Raw genomic sequence first — 21,712 nt, 5'->3', positions numbered from 1 at the left:
GCACCTTAGCCACAGTCAAGGGAGAACCAGCCCATGAGTCAAGAGGGCTGCCTGGGTCACATTTAAGATGCATCTCAAGAGTTGGACTTTCCCGGGAAAATGGGGAGAATTTATCCCCATGCTTGTTCCTGTGGCCTAGCTTTCTTCTTCTTCTTTTTTTTTTTTTTTTTTTTTGTTTGTTTGTTTGTTTTTTGTGGTTATGCACGCCTTTAATCCCAGCACTCCGGAGGCAGAGGCAGAGAGGATCTCGGTGAATTTGAGGCCAGCCTGGTCTACAGAGTGAGATCCAGGACAGGCTCCAAAGCTACACAGAGAAATGCTGTCTCAACAACCCCCCCTCCAAAAAAAAGTATCAGGGAGTTTGTGGTGACTGGAAATGTAGAGACTGAGGTTGGGAAGTGGCTTGCATCAGTTAGGTACCCGACAAGAAACCAATGGCACACTTACTCAGACAAGTTTCCCCAAACAGAACTCCATCACAGGGCTATTATAGAGTCCAGCAGAGTTAGGAGGAACTAGGAAGGCTGGGAGGGCCCAGGGACCAACAGCTGTGACATGCTATAATCTCCCTGGGGCCTGAATAGGCGGTGTTAGCACAGTCTTAGATGGGCTGAGGTTATGGCCGAGGGACCAAATGACAGGGCTTTTACAGTGCTCAAGAAACCAAGTCACCTGGTCTACAAAGCAAGTTCTGGGACAGCCAGAGTTATTGTTATACAGAGAAACACTGTCTCAAAAAAAAACAAGTGTGTGTGTGTGTGTGTGTGTGTGTGTGTGTGTGTGTGCAAAGCTGCTGCCAGAACCCTAGCAAGGAAGGAAAGAAAGGAGAAAATAAAAAATAAAAAAATACCCATTCCTGGTTCCACTATCAAGATCTCTAGCTTGTATTGCTCCTTGACTACATCCAAAACCAGAGAGCAGGGAACCCTGGGTAGGATGGCCAGCACACAGAGCAGGACAAAGAGCGGCAGAGAGTGAACCTGGGAGGCAGGTGGAGACTGAGCCACCCAGCAAGTGCACCAGATGCTGTGCTGAAGCATTTTCAGGACACCATTATCAAAAAGAAATAAGCATTGAAAAGAAACAGAAGATCCATGAGTGGCCAGGAGTTCTTTCCATAATACTGGTGATAATTAGTGGCTGTCCCTAATGGCCACTGTAGGAGGTGAGGTAATATAATGACTTCCACCCTTCTGTAGCTCAGTACCAACAAGGCCACTTTCATTCTCTTGACCTGCCCCACAAACTTCTGGCCCCATATCTGAAAGGCCTTGCATCCACATCACCAGCCTGTCCTCATTGCCACTAGGCCATGTGTGTTTGACAAAGGAATTACTCAGAGAACCATAGCCACCATCTCAACTGCTTCCCACCTGTAATCTAGGACTCTTAATTGGAAGTGCCAGGAAATCCAGTTCAAACAGGTTTAAGTCAGAAGTGGAGGAGAGTGAGAGAATTTATGGCTGTCATAACTTAGGCATCCAAAATTATGGTGTATTCAATCCTGGATAGAGCTGTATCCCGGGACTGAACCCATGTCATCTGAACTCATTCTTTCCTTGTGTCTTATTCATGCGTCTCTGCACTCCTGGGTTGTTTTCAGTGGGCACAAGACTCCCCTGGCTAGCGAGCTAGTTCCCAGTATTCAGTGCTTTCCTGTTCTGCACAAGTAAGAGAGGTTCTGATCCCGTCAGTTCAAGCTACACATCCCAGCCTCCCCTGAGGCTCCCTCAACCCTAATTAGGTCATAGACTCATTCCTCAACTAAGTCCTGAGACAAGGAATTGGCCAGATGGAGTCACTCCTTCATCCTACCCTGTTCCCTCAAACTTCTCCAGTAGCTGTGGGGGGACTGCTGCACCTGGAACCGGTTGAGAGTTAGGAGGTATACTAGTTTTTGTTGTTGTTCTTTTACATTTCCAGTTTTCATATTATATAGTAATTACATAAGGTGATAGATTTCATCTTGGCAATTCAGTACATGTACATAACATCTTTGGACCACTTTCATCCCTATTACCCCCTCTTCCTTGCCTGGTCTCTTACCTCTTCATAGTACTTCACTTTTCACTTACATGTCTTTGGTTTGGTTTGTCCTTTCCTAGTTTCTACATATGAAAGGAGACAGGCAATACTTGTTTGAGTCTGACTTATTTTGCTTCACATGATAATCTCCAGTTCTATCTGTTTTTCTGCAAATGGCATTAGCTTTTTTTTTTTTTTAAGCTCTCCTGAGTGTATAGACACAGCATTGTCCATTCTTCCGCTGACAGGCATGTAGGTCGATTCCACAACGTGACCATTGGGAATGGTGTCATGATTAGCAAGGCTGAGTTAAGTTTGCTTCCTTCAGGTATATACCAAGGAGTGGTGTGGCTGAATCATGAAGTTGCTCTATTTTCAGCTTTTTGAAGGACCTCATACTGGTTTCCAGAGTGGCTGCACAAATTTACATTCCCACCAACAGTGTCTAAGGGTTTGTTTTCTGTCTTGGGTTTCACTGTGACATGTTAATATATAGGTGTCATTATACTTTATGTTTTTCTGTTGATAGCCATTCTGAGTAGGATGAAATGAAATCTCAATGTAGTTTTGGTGTGCATTTTCCCTATAATTAAAGATGTTGAACACTTTTTCATATACTTATTAGTCATACATTGACTAGATGATTCTTTTGAGAATCATCTAATCAACTCATTTGCCTATTTACTGATCATATTGCTATCTAATTACTAATTATCTATCTAATTACTTTTGCCATCTAATTACTTTGAGTTCCAAGTATCAATCCCATCAGGTTAAATTCTTCTCCTATTCTTTCCTGTCTGTCTTTACTGTGGTTGTTTCTTTTGCTGCGTAGAAGCTTTTCAATTTGGTATACTCTAATGGTCAATTCTTGCTGTTACTTCCTTAGCTGTTAGAGGCCTTTTCAGAAACTCCTTCCTTGTGCCATGTTTTGAACAGTTTTGCCTATAATTTTCCTCCAGTAATTTCAAAGTTTCCGGACTTACATTGAGATCTTTTATCCATTTTTGAATTGGTTTTTGCACAGGATGAGAGGTAGATGTCTCATTTTAGTGGATCTCCAGGTTCCCCAGCATTATTTATTAAAAAGTTGTCTTTTCTTCAACATGTTTTCGAAACCTTTGTCAGGAATCACATGGCTGTAACAGTGTCTGTTTATTTCTGAGTCTCCAATACCATTGGTCTACATATCTGGTTTTGTACCAGGACCATGATGGCCATGTCACTGTGGCCAGTACCATGACGGCCATGTCACTAAGGTTCTGTAGTATAATTTGGAATCAGGCGCTGTGGTACCTCCAGCATTGTTCTTTTTGCTTTGGATTGCTTTAGTTCTTCTTGGTCTTTTGTACTTACACATGCATTTTAGGATTGTTCTATTTCTGTGAAGACTGGCATTGGGATTTCTGTAGGGTTGCATTGAACATGGACATCATTCAGTAATACAGATATTTTTATAATATTAAATTGCCAATTCATAAACATGGGAGTTCTTTCCGTTTTCTAGTGTCTTTGACTTCTTTCTTCAGTGTTTTGGTTTTTACCACAGAGGTCTTTCTTCTTGGTTAACTTTATTTCTAGATTTGTTTGTTGTTGGTTTGTTTTGAGACAGGGTCTCTCTGTGTATCCCTGGCTGTCCTGGAGCTCTCTGTGTAGACCAGGCTGACCTGGAACTCAGAGATCCTCCTGCTTCTCCCTCCCCAGTGCTGGAATTAAAGGCGTGTGCCACTATGCCTGACATCCTAGATCATTTTAAGCTATTGGAAATGAATTTTCTTTCTTAATTCATTTTTCAGGGAGTTTGCTATTGGTGTATGAGAAAACTGGGAGATCTAATACTAACAGCCAAAACCATAGATACTGAATGATGATGTCCACAAACATCTTGACTTTCATCTGCTCTATACCTAGACTATTGCCTGGCAAGGATTAGTACATACTTGTAAGTTAAATCCTACTGAATTCGTATGTCAGAAAAGTCACTGTAGTGACTGTTTAGCCATTTTAACCACATCTTAATCTATTTTCTACCAGAGACTAGGTGATTAATAAACAAAGCTTCATTCTGCTTTTTGTTCTGGAGCCTGTAAACTCCAAGGTTTAGGAGCTGCTTCCGCAAGACTGTTCTTGTTCAATGGAAATTTTTGTAGAATCTCAAGTTGGCACTGGCATTATACAGCAAGAAGGATGCTCACAAGAGACAGACCCAAACTAGTGTTTAGAAGAGATCCACTCTCAAGATAACCCATTAACCCAGGGGTTCTCAACCTGCGGGTTGTGACCTCTTTGGGAGTTGAATGACCCTTTGACAGGGCTGGCCAAAGCCCATTGGAAAACATAGGTAATCGCTTCTCGGCCTTTTGGCTAAGATCAAGTGTGGAAAACACAGGTATTTACATTACAATTCATAGCAGTAGCAAAATTACAGTTATGAAGTAGCAACAAAAATAATTTTATGGTTGGGGGTCACCACAACATGAGGAACTCTATGAAAGGGTCACAGCATTAGGAAGGTTGGGAACAACTGCATTAACCCCTAATCCACGAATGGATTAGTTCTTGAGGGCTGGGTTCTAAATGGCCCAATTGCTTCTTAGGGCTTGTCTCTAACTCCTCAGAATAAGAATTAAACATGCAGAGTTTGGGTGGGATATTGAAATTATGGTAGCACATAGTTTGAGCTTGACTAAATTTAGACAGAAATCATGGTAAAGTTTGAGAGAGCATGTCTTAAAACATCCAGCACACCAAATTTGCAGGAACAAAAACATTCAGACCATAACAGGAGGAGGAAAAGTAAGTAATGATTACAATGGAAGTTCAACTCTAAAAATTCCTCACATTAAAAAATACTATAGCTAAAAATCCCTCACACTAAAAAAACTATAGCTGAAAAAATCCTAACACTAAAAAATACTATAGCTAAAAAAAGTCCTCACATTAAAAAAAATACTAGAACTAAAAAAATCCACACATTAAAAAATACTATAGCTCTAATATGTCTTTGGTGGAAACTGAATGCTTTTGCCCTAGAAGTAAGAATAAGACAAAGATGTACAATAGATGTTCTCACATCTATTCAGCATCTCAGTGGGAGCCTTAGACAGTACAATAGGACAGGAAAAAGAAGTGTGAGGCATAGACAGACAGACACACACACCTACACAGAGAAAGACAGACAGATAGAGATAGAGACACAGACACAGAGACAAGCAGGCAGGTAGTCCTTACTAATAGATGGCACCATTTTCTATGGAAGAAGTTATGAAATAACCCTTATTAGCAAGTTTGCTGGTTGTGAGGTCACCATACAAAAAATCGTTTGCTATTTCTATATTATAATAATGTACAACTGGAAATGGAAATTTTTAGATATATAGATTAGCTCCCCAGGGCAAAAGATTAGACATACAGCTGATTCTAGAAAATCCACATGCCAAAAAATACCATGCAGATAATGTCATATCTTTTGTGGAATAGGGAGCATTAGGTTGAACAACACAACAGTGGTGAAAGAAGTGAAGAACTCTGTGATTCAAAGGAAACCCACACTGGTTCATGGACTAGGTGACTGAAAACAACAGAGATGTCAGGTCTCCCACAGCTGGTTTATAGGTTTAATACAATTTTGATCAAAACATCACCAGGACTCTACTCAGGTAGGTCAGATAACCTGGTTCTAAAATTTATGCCAAGGTCAAAGGGATGAGACCTAAAATAATTTTGGAAAATAAGAAGAAAATTGGGGGAATCATACTGTTATTCTAACACGGTTAGTTAAACCAATATAACAATAATGAAAGGCCCCAGCACAGATCAGCTCAATGAAGCAGAAAAGTGATTCCAGAAATAAACTTGCAAAAACGTGCCCAGCTGACACTTGACAAAGGTGTATTCAAAGAAGAAGGGATATTCTTTTCAGTAGGTGATTTTGGAATAGCTGGACATTTTAGGTAAAAAAATAAAATAAAGACCCTCAGACCAAACATTGCCTTTTGTAATAATAATAATAATAATAATAATAATAATAATAATAATAATAAACAACCCACTAAGTCCAAATGAATCACAACTATAAAGGAAAAGAACAAAATACAAAACTTTAAGGAAAAAATTCTTAAAAGAAAAAAAAGATTTTACTTTATAAAAAAATAAACTTTTTTTTTTTATTTATGAAAGACAAAAACAATGAACCAATAAGCTGCAAAGTAGGCAGCAACCATTGCAGGCCACTTTTCCGATACATCTGCACTCGTATCCAGAATATAGAAAGAACTTTCAGAACTCAATAGTAGGCAGACAAACCACCCAACTTCTAGATAGGCAGTTGCTTCACCAAAGAGTATGTAACAACGGAAAATAAAGACATGAAAAGATGTTTAGCATCAGATCCACTAGGGACCTGAACATGACAGCCTTCCGGTCCTGCCAGATACCTATAGAATGTCTAAAGTAAAACATAAAGCACCAAGTGTTGATGGGCAAGTGGAGGAACCAGAACTCCTACACATTGCTAGGGCCAATCTGAAAGCACTTCCGTGAGTTTTTATAAACTTAAATATATCCGTACTGTCTCCCAAAATCTCATTCTTGGATACAGACCCTAGAGAAAGAAATATTTATAGTCATATCAAAACAGGTACATAAATGTTGACAGGCAGCCCTACTCCTAACTACTCAAAATAGAAAACTCCTCAGATGTCCTTCAATAAGTAAATGAATAAGCAAATTATAGTTTATATGACGCCATCTATGTGATAGTCTCAAAAAGACAAAGGCATCATTGAGAACAAAAGCCACATCCCCGAAGTTCCCTGAGCAACTTACAAGCAGTTACAGCAAAGATTCTCCTTTTCCCTAGCAATTGTTTATTCCTTATATAAACTTAGGGAGAGACATTCTGAGCTTCCTAAACCTCTGTAAATTTTGTGGTCTTCCTGCACCTCATAAATTTCTTTAGCTTCCTGGATATTTTTTCCATTTTTGTTATCTATTTATGTATTTATTTTGTTGTTGTTGTTGTTTGAGTCAAGGATGTCCTGGAACTCATTTTGTAAACAAGGCTGGCCTGGAATTCAGAGATCCACCTTTGTCTACCTCCCAAGTACTGATATTAAAGGCATGTGCTTCCATCACCTGGCTAGTGTTCTGAATTTTATGAACCTCCCTCCTAAGAGGAAATGTTTCAGTTGGGAGAAGATAGCTATCACGAGGAGGCTGAGAAAGTTTTCCAAACACCCATATATTGAGTTTAGCCAACATGGCAGGCAGGAGAGCGGGGGAGCAATGAGCAAAAGCCCAGTGCCATGGGCAGAACTCAGTGGAGGAGCAAGGTTGGAGGAAGCCTGGGGTAAGCCAAGAGGCTTGCATGCTATTCTGTGTCGGGAACTGACAGGGCTGTGTGTAGAAAAGTGACTCAGCTAACTGTTGGGGTCTAGGACAGGTAACCAAGGGAGTGTGATTTCCCGGAGCCATGGGAAGGCTCTGCTGTTACATGCACACCGTCTCTGCGGCAGCCATCTGGGACCTCTTTGCTTAGAGTCTGTTGTGGAGGAGAGTCAGCCCTCCCAGCTCCAGCCATCTGCCAATGTCATGTCTGTGGCTGCTCTCAGATGGAGCAGCCATCATGAGCTGTCAGAAAACTCGGCTTCCATGATCACTTCCAGCATGGGGTTCTACTTTCCCTGAAGAGAAGGACAAATGGGCCGGGGAAGAAGGGGAAGGGGAGGTTGCTGACTTCATGTCTTACCAACTTCTAGTGCTCTAACTGTCTCGGGGTCAGGTGTCATTCCTTCCTGACCTGTGACGCGATAAAAAAAACAGGGATGCTGCCATTTACCCTCTGCCTGAAGCTAGGAATTTAGCCCAATCATGTGCCCATATACATGTCTGCCCTTATACTTTATCCCAAGTTTGCCCACTTTCCTGTCCGCTCTGGGGTCTTCCGCATCTTTCTGCCTAGTCTCTAAGCCTGGTCCTTGCACACATGTTGGTTAGTCTGAAGTGTGTTGTGAGCTGAGCTGAAATAAACAGAAGTTGTGAGTCTTCCTGTTCTCAGTGGAAAATTTTGTTCCGCCATCCACTGGGAAATGTCTTTGGGCCTGCAAATTTTTCACCCAAAATATCTCTATAATTGGAGTGGTTTTCTGGGAAGTAAGAGTAACTGTAAAAGATCTGTATGTTCTAAAATACGAATGGTGGACAATGTTGACTGAGAATGCAAAGTGTTTCTTATGTTGCATTTTCTCCTTCGGTTTTTATTTCCTAAATAACTTTGTTGAGGTTTTCAGAGCAAAGCAACCAAAAGTGAAAGGTTTAATGACAAAGCTTGGTGATAGAAATAGAATTAAAACCCAGATTCTTGAGTCCTCTTCCCGTTATCTGACTCTGTTTATATTTGTACCAGGGAATACAGTATTTTGGAAGTGCTGTTCTGTCTGCTTTTGCTGTTATTATTGTTGCCCCCCTCCCCTCCCCTGTCACTATTCAGTCATAGCAAACGCTGATTGAGCTCTCCTCTGGGACAAGAGAAGGGCTGAGTCTTACCTTCATTATGTCATTTAGCACTCACAATAGCCTGGTGCCGCGGCAGCTCCTTTAACTGATATGGATACTCACTGAGGTTAAGTAGTTTGCAGTCACACTGAAACTGAAAGTGAGAACTCAGCTTCAGAATTGAAAAACTCCTGGAAATTCCTTGCAAGAAATCAGGGAGGCTGGAGAAATGCCTCGGTGGCTAAGAGCCCTTTCAGGAGATCCAGGTTTGCTTCCCAGCACCACACAGTTCCCATAACTCCAATTCTAGGGATCTAACACTCTCTTCTGGCCTCCGTGGGCACCAGGTACACATATGGTACACATCCATGCATGCAGGAAAAGCATAAAATAAATCAGACCCACTGAGGCTGTAAACCATGTAGGGACCAGGACCTTCCACAAAGCTTAGCAAAATGGTTGCAAGTAACAGGCATGAAGGTCATTCTTTCACTAATAACAGATGATATTTTTTAACATCATTTGTTTTGATTGCTTTATCTTCCAGTGCTTTGCAGGTAGCACTCCTCTTACAATAATACTGGATTTCTACTGGTCGTTTTGATTCATTTTTATACTGTATACGTGAAAATGAGACGCTCAAACACTACCCTTTCAGGTTATAAACCACAGTCTGTAATCACAATTTTTCTTAAACCGACGAGTCTCCTTTTAAGCTGTTAATAAACATGTCTGGCTTCCAACTATTATTTCCAGATGGTGAGACGTTCAGATCTGATAAGCTCTCATACGGTCTACCAAGTGGAACAAATGCCACAGCTTTGGCAATCATTGTGCCGTTAATATGATGATGAAAAGAATAAACAAGTTTCCTTATGTTGCTACCATCCCTCCCACCCCAGGAAAAGCCATCAAATTGTTCACCAATCAAAATGTAAATGGATCACACTCAGTGTTAGTATCACTTCCCCCGCCCATCCCCCCTTCTCCTCCCTCCCCCACACAGGTTTTTCTGTGTAGCCTTCCATGGCTGTCCTGGAACTCACTTTGTAGATCAGGATGACCTCAAACTCACAGAGATCCACCTGCCTCTGCCTCTGGAGTCCTGGTGTATGGTTTCCTTCATTTTTTTTTTTTTTTTCCGGAGCTGAGGATGGAACCCAGGGCCTTGGGCTTGCTAGGCAAGCGCTTTACCACTGAGCTAAATCCCCAACCCCAATTCCTTCATTTTTTTTTAAGATTATCTTTTTTTTTTAATTAAGCAATTTGTTGTTCATTTTACCTACCAACTCAAACTCACAGAGATCCACCTGCCTCTGCCTCTGGAGTCCTGGGATTAAAGGCGTGCACCACCACCACCTGGCTCTTCTTCCCATTTTAATCAATTTGTTCATTTATCTAGAAGTGTTAAAACCTAAGCTTTTTATGAAAGCTTCATTTTCATGTGTGTGTGTTGTATCCTTTTACATTGCTACCACGTATTCACTTACGTATACAATTCAATGGTATTTTCTGTGTGTAGTTTTTTTTTTTTTTTTAGTACAGCCATCATCATTATCTAATTTCCTATTTCTGTTCATGTTCTCCTTCCCCTCCCCCCATGGCAATGAGCATTCTACCGTCTGTCTCTGTGGTTTGCCTGCTCTGGACATTTTACACTGATGAAATCACGTAGTAATAGCTTATATGTTTGGCTTCTTTCTTTATATAAGGTTTTCAGGACTCAGCTAGGCTGGAGTGTGTGCCAGTCAGTGCTGTATCGCTTCTTGTAGCTGAATAGCCTTCCCCTGTGGAAATATGCCTTCCTTTGTTTAGAAGTTGATGGGCATTAAGATGGCTTTCCCTTTTCGGGTATTATTACTACTATTGTTGTGAACATTTCCTGTGGGGTTCTGTGTGGATGTCTTTTGTTTTCTTAGGTATACATCTTATCCACCTTGGAGTGGACCCGCTGGGTTATATGATAACTGTGATGAACTTTTTAAAAGTGCTGCCAGTGTTCCACAGGTCTGCTCCACTCTACATCCCACCCACAGGACGGAAGGAGTCCAGTTTTCCCACGTCCTTACACATTTTCTAACTTGAGTTTGTTATTGTTGGTGTTTTAATATGACCAGCCCAATGAGCATGAAATATTATCTTATGATTTTGATTTACTCATAACTAATCATTTCTTTTCATGTACTTGTTGGTCATTTTATATCTTATATGGAGAAATATGAGTTCAAAATCTTTGCTTGTTTTGAAGTGGATTATCTTCTTTTTATATTTTTGGTTGTGAGCCTAGCCTTTAACGGCTGAGCCATCTCTCCAGCCCGATTATCTTCTTTTTAAAAAGCAAACAAATCTTTGTTGTCTAGAAATATATATATATTTTAAAAATCCCCAGGAAACAGAGCTGTTCTCTCATTTCCTCATCTTCTTCAATGCCCCTGGTCTAAAGGACATTATTATACCTCACTAAAACTCTGCCCAGATGTCCAGACAGTGCCCTATCTAGGTATTCTTTGGTATTTTAGTACATAACAAAAATATTTTTTTTTTAAAAAAAGGAGAACTGAAGTGGTCCCAACTTGTTAAAAAATTATTTTGACACAAACAACATATGAAAACAATTATCACAGACATGCAGGACACAATTACACAAAATCTAGGTGCATCCTGCTTTAGAAAAAGATGGTAGCAAGTTTATATAGCTCTATTTCTTTAAGATGTGAGAAAGGCTGAGTAACACAGAAGACTAAAAGGTGAAGCTTATAGCACAGATTTAAGATAATCTCTCTCTCTCTCTCTCTCTCTCTCTCTCTCTCTCTCTCTCTCTCTCTCTCTCAATAGCTGAGGGGGAAGTACTTTTCTATTGTGTCTCAGGCTGCTCTCTAAAAGGTAAGGAAATAGGGTCTATAAGGGATGGGGTTTATGATGACGTTCCCAGAAAGGAGGTGTGACCCAGGAGCAGAGTACCTAAGAGTGTCCATTTTTGTCAGTGGTTCTCAAATATTTAGTGGGGTTCTGGTCATAAGAACAGAAGCCAAGGACACAGAACTTCTGTTTAACAGGGCTCAGCCAAATGACCGAAAGGAAAACTCACTAACAGAGCTGGAGGATGGCTCTCAGCACAAATCCTTAGGAATGTCGGGGAGGGGCAGTCTAAACTGAGCTTTCTGCCTCTAAGGCCAAGAGGGATTTCAGGACTGGATTGTATAATAAAGACAAGTTAATGTGGACTTGGGATAGGTAGGAGATAAAGTAGGGAGGCAGAGACAGAGATGAGTAGGGCTCATTTTTAGAATTGACCTTGAATTTTGATATAAACTCTAATTTTTAAAATTAGTTTATTTTAGCATTTCACTTTAACTTTCTGTAGTATTTTTTAAAGAACTTGTTATTATGAATTATTATTTTTATCATTTTTTTAGATCATTTTACATTTTAACTAATGCAAACTGCCTATTTGTGATTTTTAAGAATTTTATCATCCAGCACTTCGTTAATCACACAAGACAAACCTGTTTGGAGGTAGTAAATGTTCCCCATTAGGGAGACCTCAAAGCCAGGCTACCCTGCTCCCCAGTGCTTGCAAGTTGAAAGTCAATAATTATCACATTCAAAGCCAGCTGGAGTACAAGACAGCAGTTTCTTCCTTTATGGAGACTTTGTCCTCTGCCCCCCACCTCACCCCTTTCTCTTTCTCATTTTGACAAAAGCATCTCAAAGGAGAAAGGGTTTATTTTCTTTTTCCGAGACAAGGTTTCTCTGTGTAGCATTAGAGCCTGTATTACTCTAATAGACCAGGCTGGCCTCGAACTCACAGAGATCCGCCTGGCCCTGCCTCCTGAGTGCTGGGATTAAAGGCGTGCACCACCACTGCCAGGCTTGAAAGGGTTTATTTTAACCTACAGTTTGAAGATGGAGTGGAAGTCTTGGTAGTGAAGGGGCTCCTCTCAGCTATGGTAGAAGTGTGAGACAGCTGCTTTCGTATTCACAGCTTGCTTTCTCTTTTTTCACTGTTTGTTCAATATGGGATCCCAGACCAAAGGATAATGTCACCTATATTCAGGATCCCCCCTCCCCCACTCCATTAAACCTCTCTGGAAAAACCATCACAGATAAACAGAAGGTGTGTCTTGCATATAATTCTAAATCCAGTCAAGGTGACAGTGCAGATTTATGATCACAGCCCTCCAGCATGGACCGCTGTGTTTCAGGGCGATGAAGGCGTAGCGTAAGATACTCAATCTAGCAATGACGCAGAATGAAGTATGACTTGTGGTTCAGATCTATTTCAAGGTCAGCCTTGTTGGGAGGACACAGAGATGTTGGTTTATCTCCGTGGTGCCAGAGGGAGACCTCTTATCCTATGAGTTCACAGAATTCAAACCTCTAATTCAGAGAAAACCCATTAGATCCTGACCAAAATCAGCCTTCCTCCGGAATCAGTGAATTAACTTTGGTGCTAGACACTAAGGAGAGCTGAGTCACGTGGCTGACTTCTGGTCTTCATACGCATGTGTTAATCCCACAGGGGTGAGGAGAAAGACCACCAACCCAAATCAATTAAAGCAAGCAATTAATTAAAGCAAGCTTTTTTTTTTTTTTTTTTTTTTTTTTTATTCCTGTACAAAGGCTTCCTCCCCACAAGGCAGGATCCAAGAGGTCAGCACTGGATGTGAGGAAGACAAGGTTTTTATAGCTCAGGGGTGGGGGGCTTCCAAATGGGGGATTTAGCAGACAAAATAGGTGGGTGACAGGAGCAGGACAAGCAGGGGATCAAAACAAGGCGATCATAAAAGGTAGTCCTAACAGGTAGTCCTATAGCCTTGTGAAATACAGGTAAAGGTGCACGATGGTTATAAAAACTTTTTGAAATGAAGACGTGGTTGCTGTTTCCTGGAACAGGCAGTACAGAAACGTTTGCAGTTAGGCTCACAGGTGGCGCATAGCCCAATCTTTGAGAAACAGAGGTTTAATCATAAACAGGAATGAATCTCATCTGTCTTTACTACAAAATGGCGTTCACGCCTAAGATGGAGGCAGGCTGGTTCTTCATATGTGCACATACATGTACACCCATACACATGCACCTGCCCACATACACACCTACATAGATACATGTACCCTATATACAAATATCCATACACACCTGCTCATACCCCTAAAATATTCTCTAATTATATGCCCATTAAAATGACAAGAGATGGCATGTAAGAGAGAATTCAGTTGAGGTGTTCAGTGCAGTGGCTAACATAGGTAGAGGCTAACATAGGTAGAGGCTAACATAGGTAGAGACTAACATAGGTAGAGGCTAACATAGGTAGAGACTAACATAGATAGAGGCTAACATAGGTAGTTCAGTGCAGTGGCTAACATAGAATACATGAGTAGCTGCAGTGATAGATGGTAGGAAAATAAAAACAATCTCGCCTTTTGTATATTTAAGTTGGTGAGTCCATGGATGAATTTTTGGACTTATTTTATTTACAGTATATCTTTACCAATATAGATAGAACAGTGGTTTCATGTTTAAGGACTTGAAAACAAAAAATAAAAGCTTTACATACGCATGCATCTGGTTTCTAAGATAAAATTCCTGTGACGAGCTTTAGGAGCGAGAAAAGATAAGGAAAAGGTACAGGCGTACTGTTGTGTAGGGAAAGACAGAGAACTGGCCCTGTGCACCCAACATATGCCTCTTGCCATAATGAAAGTTCCTTCTGTGCTTGTTACTAATGTGCAGCTCAAAATAGCTCCAGAAGGCCAAAAAGGCCGTTATATTAATGCTCAGTGTGATGCTATGGCTCTGTAAGTATTCCGGTGATAATTATTTTCCTTTGTCAGTAATGTTTATTTCAAGCTCAAATTAATTTATGTACTAGTGAACTATAATTTAAAATGTAGCGAACTATTACCAGCTATTACAGGTACAGGCAGGCATGTGTTTAGAATCTTTTTGTTAAATCCCCCCAAAAGGAATATTGTTGGATTCCTAAGTCTGAGCCCAATGCAAATCAGCTCCTATCCCAGGTTAGTTTTATAACTATGGAAAGTGTAAGAGCCTGAGACTGGAAGAGGAGGAAAAATAGGCTGAGCTGATGTTGGCCTCACCCCACCCCCTTTTTGCTTTATCATTTGTCCAGAATACGGAACATGAAATGATGGCATTCCCTGAATCTTCTCTTTCAAACTTAAGTCTTCAAATTTAAGAATCCTTAGCCGGGGTCTTGATTAGTTTCTTCTCGTGTTTCTTATATGTTACTAGCGTGTGTGTGTGTGTGTGTGTGTGTGTGTGTGTGTTAGCATAAGAGCTGGAGAAGGCATGGGCAGGTTTCAGTAGACATTCTGTGTTCCTATTTTAAGGTGAGAGAATCCAAGCTAGAGTGAGATCCAGCCTCCTGAGCGGTAGAAGGGCTCTTTGGAGTCAGCTGATGTAATGGTTGCCCCAGCCTAAAGGAGCATTAAGTTAAAGAAGTTAAGTTCACAATTGGTAGAACTAGAATTTGAGCTCCTTCAACTACTGCCAGTATTCTTCCTAATCTACCTCTGAACCTGCTTAGGGATCGCCTTGCAGATGTATGCAGATGTAAGGAAGCCCCAGAATGATATATGTGTCCATTTCTAGGGCAGCTTGTGTCTAGTTAATGACTATATCTTTGAGGATTTCTCTTGGCCTGGCCAAAGTTCTCTCTCATTAGAGAGGTCATTGATCTTCCTCCTCCCTAGTTGAAGAACTGTCCTTCCCAGGTGAACTTGGCTGTTCACTTCCAGGTTAGAAGTTCTTCACAGCACCCTCTGGCTTTGGAGACTTTGTGCACCTTCACCCAGCCCAGGGTTCCTGATACCAGATGTGGATACTTGTTTGTAGGTGGAGTTTTCCTGCGCTGCTGTTGCTTCCCAAATAACTGACACAGAGACTCAATATTAATTACAAATGCTTGGCCGATAGCTCAGGCTTGTTACAAGCTACTCTTATACTTAAATTAACCCATATTTTTTTTATCTATGCTTTGCCATGTGGCCTGGTACCTTTTCTCAGTGTGGTGTGCCCATCTTAATCTCTCTGCATCTACTAGCAACTCTCTTACTCTGCCTCTCTTCATCCTAGTATCCTCAGCTTAATTGTCCTGCCTAACTTTATCCTGCCTTGCTATTAGGCCAATCAGCTTCTTTATTAACCAATGAGAGTAATACATATTCACAGTGTATAGAAGGATTATTCCACAGCACTTGTTGGCGTGGAAACAGTAAATAAGAAACAAGCTAAACATTACAAACAAGATAGGCAATACTTCATTGAAATTATTGCTCCTGAGCAACTGGGAGCCAGTGCTGACCAGAGAGTTGGCCAGGTTGCTCAGTAAACAAAGGAAGAGGCAAGCATTTCATTGAGCTGTGTAAGTCTAGAACTTTCCATTAGTCGTGGGCATGAGTTCAGAAGATGCCTTTCTTCTTATGCACTAACACCCTAGCTTTATAATTCATGAACTCCCAGAATCAAGTTGTCCCAGGGATTTTTGAGTTTCCCTTATAGCTGACATTGTTGTGTTGAACAGACATCCTTAGTTAGTGTAAGCCTTCAGTTGCTACCATTGTTCTGAATCTGATGTTTCCAAGTTTTCTGGAAACCAAAGTAAAGCATACTCACTCTCAAGCTGTACCCCTTTGCTGAGGTTACTCACCAGACCCTTTTAGGTCAGGATGCCAGGGTGCCAGCTGCAAATCTCTGATTGCTTCCTCAGAACTTGGTTGGCGTGTCTATTCTTTGCAATGAAAGGAGAGCTATTAGGGTACTATGGCATTCAACTTCAAACAAGCATGATAGAAATCATAATTACCAAATATAATGACCTATTTGCTCATCATGCATTACTTTCAACTATTCCACATAGCAGCTCCTTTGTTTCTCCCATAAAAATCCATATCTGGCTAAAGGCTGAAAAGAATAATAGTTTTTCCTAGCTAGCCTGCACTCATATGGGCCGGAGATGATTACAGGCCTAGTTCTTGGTCATTGTTAATTTAAATGCAAAGGTTGAACACATAGGGTCTGCTGTAGCTGGAGAATTTCTCTCCAGCTCCCGCCACCAAGTCCCGCCAGTCCCAGAGCCCACTTATAAAATAAACACACAAACTCTTATATTATTTAAACTGCTTGGCCATTAGCTCAGGCCTGTCATTGTCTAGCTCTTACTCTTATATTTAGCCCATTTTTATTAATCTTTACTTTGCCACGTGGCTTGTGGCTTACTGGTACCTTACATCTTCCTTGTCCTGATGGCGGCTGGCAGTGTCCCTCTCTCAGCCTTCCACTTCCCAGAATTCTTTTCCTTGTCCCGCCTATACTTCCTGCCTAGCCAATGGCCAATCAGTGATTTATTTACTGACCAATCAGCAACACACTTGACATACAGACCATCCCACAGCACTTCCCCTTTTCTTTTCTTAAAAAGGAAGGTTTTAACTTTAACATAGTAAAATTACATATAACAAAACAATTATCAAGCAAGAATTACAGTTACAATATTAAAGAAGAGATCCTATCTATCTTATATTTGTAAGTTTAAGGTTTTATATCTAACTTATCTTTTATTATAACTAAGGAAAATTGTAAGTATCTAGTCTTTAACCACATCAAAGACCTCAGAAGGATGGTCTGTATGTCAAGTGTGTTGCTGATTGGTCAGTAAATAAATCACTGATTGGCCATTGGCTAGGCAGGAAGTATAGGCGGGACAAGGAAAAGAATTCTGGGAAGTGGAAGGCTGAGAGAGGGACACTGCCAGCCGCCATCAGGACAAGGAAGATGTAAGGTACCAGTAAGCCACAAGCCACGTGGCAAAGTAAAGATTAATAAAAATGGGCTAAATATAAGAGTAAGAGCTAGACAATGACAGGCCTGAGCTAATGGCCAAGCAGTTTAAATAATATAAGAGTTTGTGTGTTTATTTTATAAGTGGGCTCTGGGACTGGCGGGACTTGGTGGCGGGAGCTGGAGAGAAATTCTCCAGCTACAAATGGCGCCCAACGTGGGGCACGAACCCACGACCCTGGGATTAAGAGTCCCATGCTCTACCGACTGAGCTAGCCGGGCGCCATTTGTAGCTGGAGAATTTCTCTCCAGCTCCCGCCACCAAGTCCCGCCAGTCCCAGAGCCCACTTATATAACAAACTCTTATATTATTTAAACTGCTTGGCCATTAGCTCAGGCCTGTCATTGTCTAGCTCTTACTCTTATATTTAGCCCATTTTTATTAATCTTTACTTTGCCACGTGGCTTGTGGCTTACTGGTACCTTACATCTTCCTTGTCCTGATGGCGGCTGGCAGTGTCCCTCTCTCAGCCTTCCACTTCCCAGAATTCTTTTCCTTGTCCCGCCTATACTTCCTGCCTAGCCAATGGCCAATCAGTGATTTATTTACTGACCAATCAGCAACACACTTGACATACAGACCATCCCACAGCACTTTTTGTAGCTGGAGAATTTCTCTCCAGCTCCCGCCACCAAGTCCCGCCAGTCCCAGAGCCCACTTATAAAATAAACACACAAACTCTTATATTATTTAAACTGCTTGGCCATTAGCTCAGGCCTGTCATTGTCTAGCTCTTACTCTTATATTTAGCCCATTTTTATTAATCTTTACTTTGCCACGTGGCTTGTGGCTTACTGGTACCTTACATCTTCCTTGTCCTGATGGCGGCTGGCAGTGTCCCTCTCTCAGCCTTCCACTTCCCAGAATTCTTTTCCTTGTCCCGCCTATACTTCCTGCCTAGCCAATGGCCAATCAGTGATTTATTTACTGACCAATCAGCAACACACTTGACATACAGACCATCCCACAGCAGTCTGCTGCTCAGTGGAGCAAGTCTGTGGCTTCTCTTGTTATTGGTTTTGAGTACAGACACCTTTATTTTTAAATACCAAGATCCCTTTTACATAAAAACCCAGGATTACCTGAAACAGTTGAACACAGGCAATTTGCAAAGCAAGAAAAGAGAATGTCATGACTTTTAAATTTATTTAATATATTTTGAATATTTTGGTATCTTAACTATTCACAAGTCTCTAACACTAGGTTTTAGCATAGGAACTGCATTGGATTGATAATACAGTTCTTCTGTTTTATAGCTACAATTTGGGAAATATCTAAGTATCAATACGAGTCAAGGCAGAATATATAGAAGACCAAAATTTAGGTAAAGGCTAAGGTTCTTCAAAATGTATCTTGTGGGGTTCATCCACTTAGACTAGAAGTGAGTAAAGGATGGATACCTGTATTTGAATGAAGATTATATTGTTCATTATAATTCATTGCCTGTGGTGACTAACTGTGCCCAAATGACTCTGAGGTTTCCTAAACTATTTGAGTTTCTGAATTTGCATATTCAGTGAGATTCTCTTTGAAACTTCCTGTGATTTAGTCATTTTCCCCCTCCAGCTAACATGTCACTCATCAGGCTAACATGTCACACGCAGGAAGAAAGGAGTGACAGTCATCCAGCTCATTTATTTCTTGACTTTAAAAAAGGTGTGTGTGTTGAGGGGAGGGCAAGACAGAGCAATTAGATGTTATTTGAAGGATTTAGAACAAGATATAAGAAAATCTTAATATTTTATGAGTTTTAGTGATCAAAGTCATTGTTAAATTGGGCCTCCACACAGCGGGTGGTTTTCACATAGACATCTTAAGGCAAGATTTCAGAGAATCTATAACATTTCTTGTTTCTTTTTCTTCTCTTAAAAATAATTTATAAATAACCTATGATTTATTTCTGCACTTTTTCATGCAGTGTTTTAAGACTGAGATTAATGTAGGTTACTGAAACTACAGTACATAAGATGGGGGCCCCCTGGGCTGCTGGACACACACAAAATCTTTGAATTATTGAGATTAATGAGAGACCTTCCTAGCCTGAGCATGCCTTTGGTTGCCAGGGGAACCAACCATGTGGTTCGACATTCCTAGGGGAGGGGGAAAGGGTCGATAAAGCCATAGTCAATAATGTAACCAATCGTGTCTGTACAATGAGGCTTTTATAAGAGGTTTTAACACTTCCAGATAAATGAACAAATGGAGTTTTTGGAAAGTGGCAGGCCACAGGGTGGGGAAATTCTGTGCCCCTTCTCCCATTTGGGGGCCTGTGTGTCACCTCCCCTGGCCGTTCATCCCTGTGCTTTGCAGTATCCTTAATGTTCGCTTCATTTTGTAATCTGTTCTAGCAAACGAATTGAACCCAAGGGAGGGCCATAGGCACCCTGATTTAGAGAGGGTCAGCCAGAAACTCAGGCCACTACCCAGGGCTTATGATTGGTGTCTAAAGTAGAGCAGCTTTCACGAGACTGCACTTAACCTGGGGACCTGAAGATTGTTTAATAATGGCAGTATACTTGTGTTTACATAATTTCAAATCTCAAATATAAGGAAATCAAGACTAGCAACTTCATAAAAGGACTCTTGAGGCTGGGGAGATGGCCCAGAAGTTAAGGGCATTTAGCACTTTTCCAGATGACCTGAGTTCAATTCTCAGCTCCCACCTGGGGAAGTTCACAACAACCTGTAACTGGAGCTCCTGGGGATCTGATGCCCCCTTCTGTCCTCTACAGACACTGCACTCATGTGTGCAACGCTCCCAACACACACAGATGCACACACATATATACATAATTAAAAATAAAAATAGTCTTTTTTTAAAAGACTCTTGATTTGATAGAGTTAAGTATTCCATGACTTAGAAATAACTGGAATAATGAATGAAAAGCCTTAGACAACATTGGTGTTCCAAAATATTATACCTGTTAAAGTAGTAATAATTTAGTTAGATGTCGTACTACTACATATCTATAATCTCAGCACTATAGCACGAATCCTGAATGGTCTTATAATAAAAACTTAGAGCCAGATATCAGGGTGAAAACTGAAAGATCAGAGAAGCAAAGCAAGCCACAGCCACCACTTCTTACCTCACCAACTCCTCAGCCTGAAAAAGCCGAGTTCCTGTCTCCTCCCGCCTTATATTCCTGTCTCTACCCAGCCATATCACTTCCTGTCTCAACCTTCCTAGTGCTGGAATTAAAGGTGTGTGATCCCAAGTGCTGGAATTAAAGGTGTGTGCCACCACTGCCTGGCTCTGTTTCTCTTTTAGACTGGATTAATCGTGTAGCCCAGGGTGTCCTTGAACTCAACAGAAATCCACAGAAATGGTGTGCCACCATTGCCTGACCTCTATGGCTAACTCTGGCTAGCTTTGTCCTCTGATCTTCAGGCAAGCTTTATTTCCTAGATTACAAACAATATATCACCACACAGCACTAAGGCAGGAGGATTGCAAGGTTAAAGCCACCTGGAATACATACAGACTTGTCTAAAATCCAAACAGAACCATAAAAACTGCATAAACAGATGAATTGATTTGTTTATTCATTTGCGCTCTCTCTCTCTCTCTCTCTCTCTCTCTCTCTCTCTCTCTCTCTCTCTCCCTCTCCCTCTCCCTCTCCCTCTCCCTCTCCCTCTCCCTCTCCCTCTCCCTCTCCCTCTCCCTCTCCCTCTCCCTCTCCCTCTCTCTCTCTCTCTCTCTCTGTATGTATGTATGTATGTATGTGGTGCACCTCATGCATGCAGGTGTATAAGGAGGTGTATAATGAAGTCAGATCCCTCGAAACTGGAGTTACAGGTGGTTGTGAGACACTCCGTGTGGGTACTAAGAACTGAACCTGTGTCCTCTGTAAGAGCAGCAAGTGTTCTTAACCATTGAACCATCTCTCCAGTCCCCAAAATTTATTTTGTAAAAAGCACTTATGAGAAAAATACAAATATACATAAACCATAAAATACGTAGACGGTCTCTGCTATGGATAGAGTATAAGGTGACCTGTGAAAAGATTTATAGTGGGTTACAAAAGATGGTGGATTTGGGGAATGTGGATGTAGTTTAATGTTAGGGCACTCACTGAGTGTGCACGAAACCTGGACTTGCTGTTGGGTACAACAGAGGGGACAGAAGAGAGAAGAAAAGAGACAAGGAGGGCAAGAAGTTTGTGATGATGAAGTTTAGTCTTTAATGATGTGTCATTACAATATATAGAACCAATGAGGAGGAAATGAAAACCAAATCTTTCATGAGAAGAATATTATTTTACATTTTTAAAGTGCATGCTTCCTATTCACTACCTTCTGGATTTTGTAAATCTAAACTTTATAGA

General features: G+C 41.0%; 1 protein-coding gene and 1 non-coding gene across 2 annotated transcripts in view; one reads left to right on the top strand and one right to left on the bottom strand.

The window, feature by feature from the left end:
* Positions 1-21,712, top strand: part of Slc1a1 (solute carrier family 1 member 1) — a 78,031-nt gene that overhangs the window by 16,876 nt on the left and 39,443 nt on the right. The window lies entirely within an intron of this gene.
* Trnak-cuu (transfer RNA lysine (anticodon CUU)) lies at positions 17,533-17,605 on the bottom strand. Its single transcript has one exon. It is a non-coding gene; the product is annotated as a tRNA-Lys (tRNA).

This window comes from Peromyscus eremicus, chromosome 1, assembly GCF_949786415.1.
Source record: "Peromyscus eremicus chromosome 1, PerEre_H2_v1, whole genome shotgun sequence".
Taxonomy (NCBI): Eukaryota; Metazoa; Chordata; class Mammalia; order Rodentia; family Cricetidae; genus Peromyscus; species Peromyscus eremicus.
The sequence above is the reverse complement of the archived record's forward strand: the minus strand, read 5'-3'. Positions and strand labels throughout refer to the sequence as shown.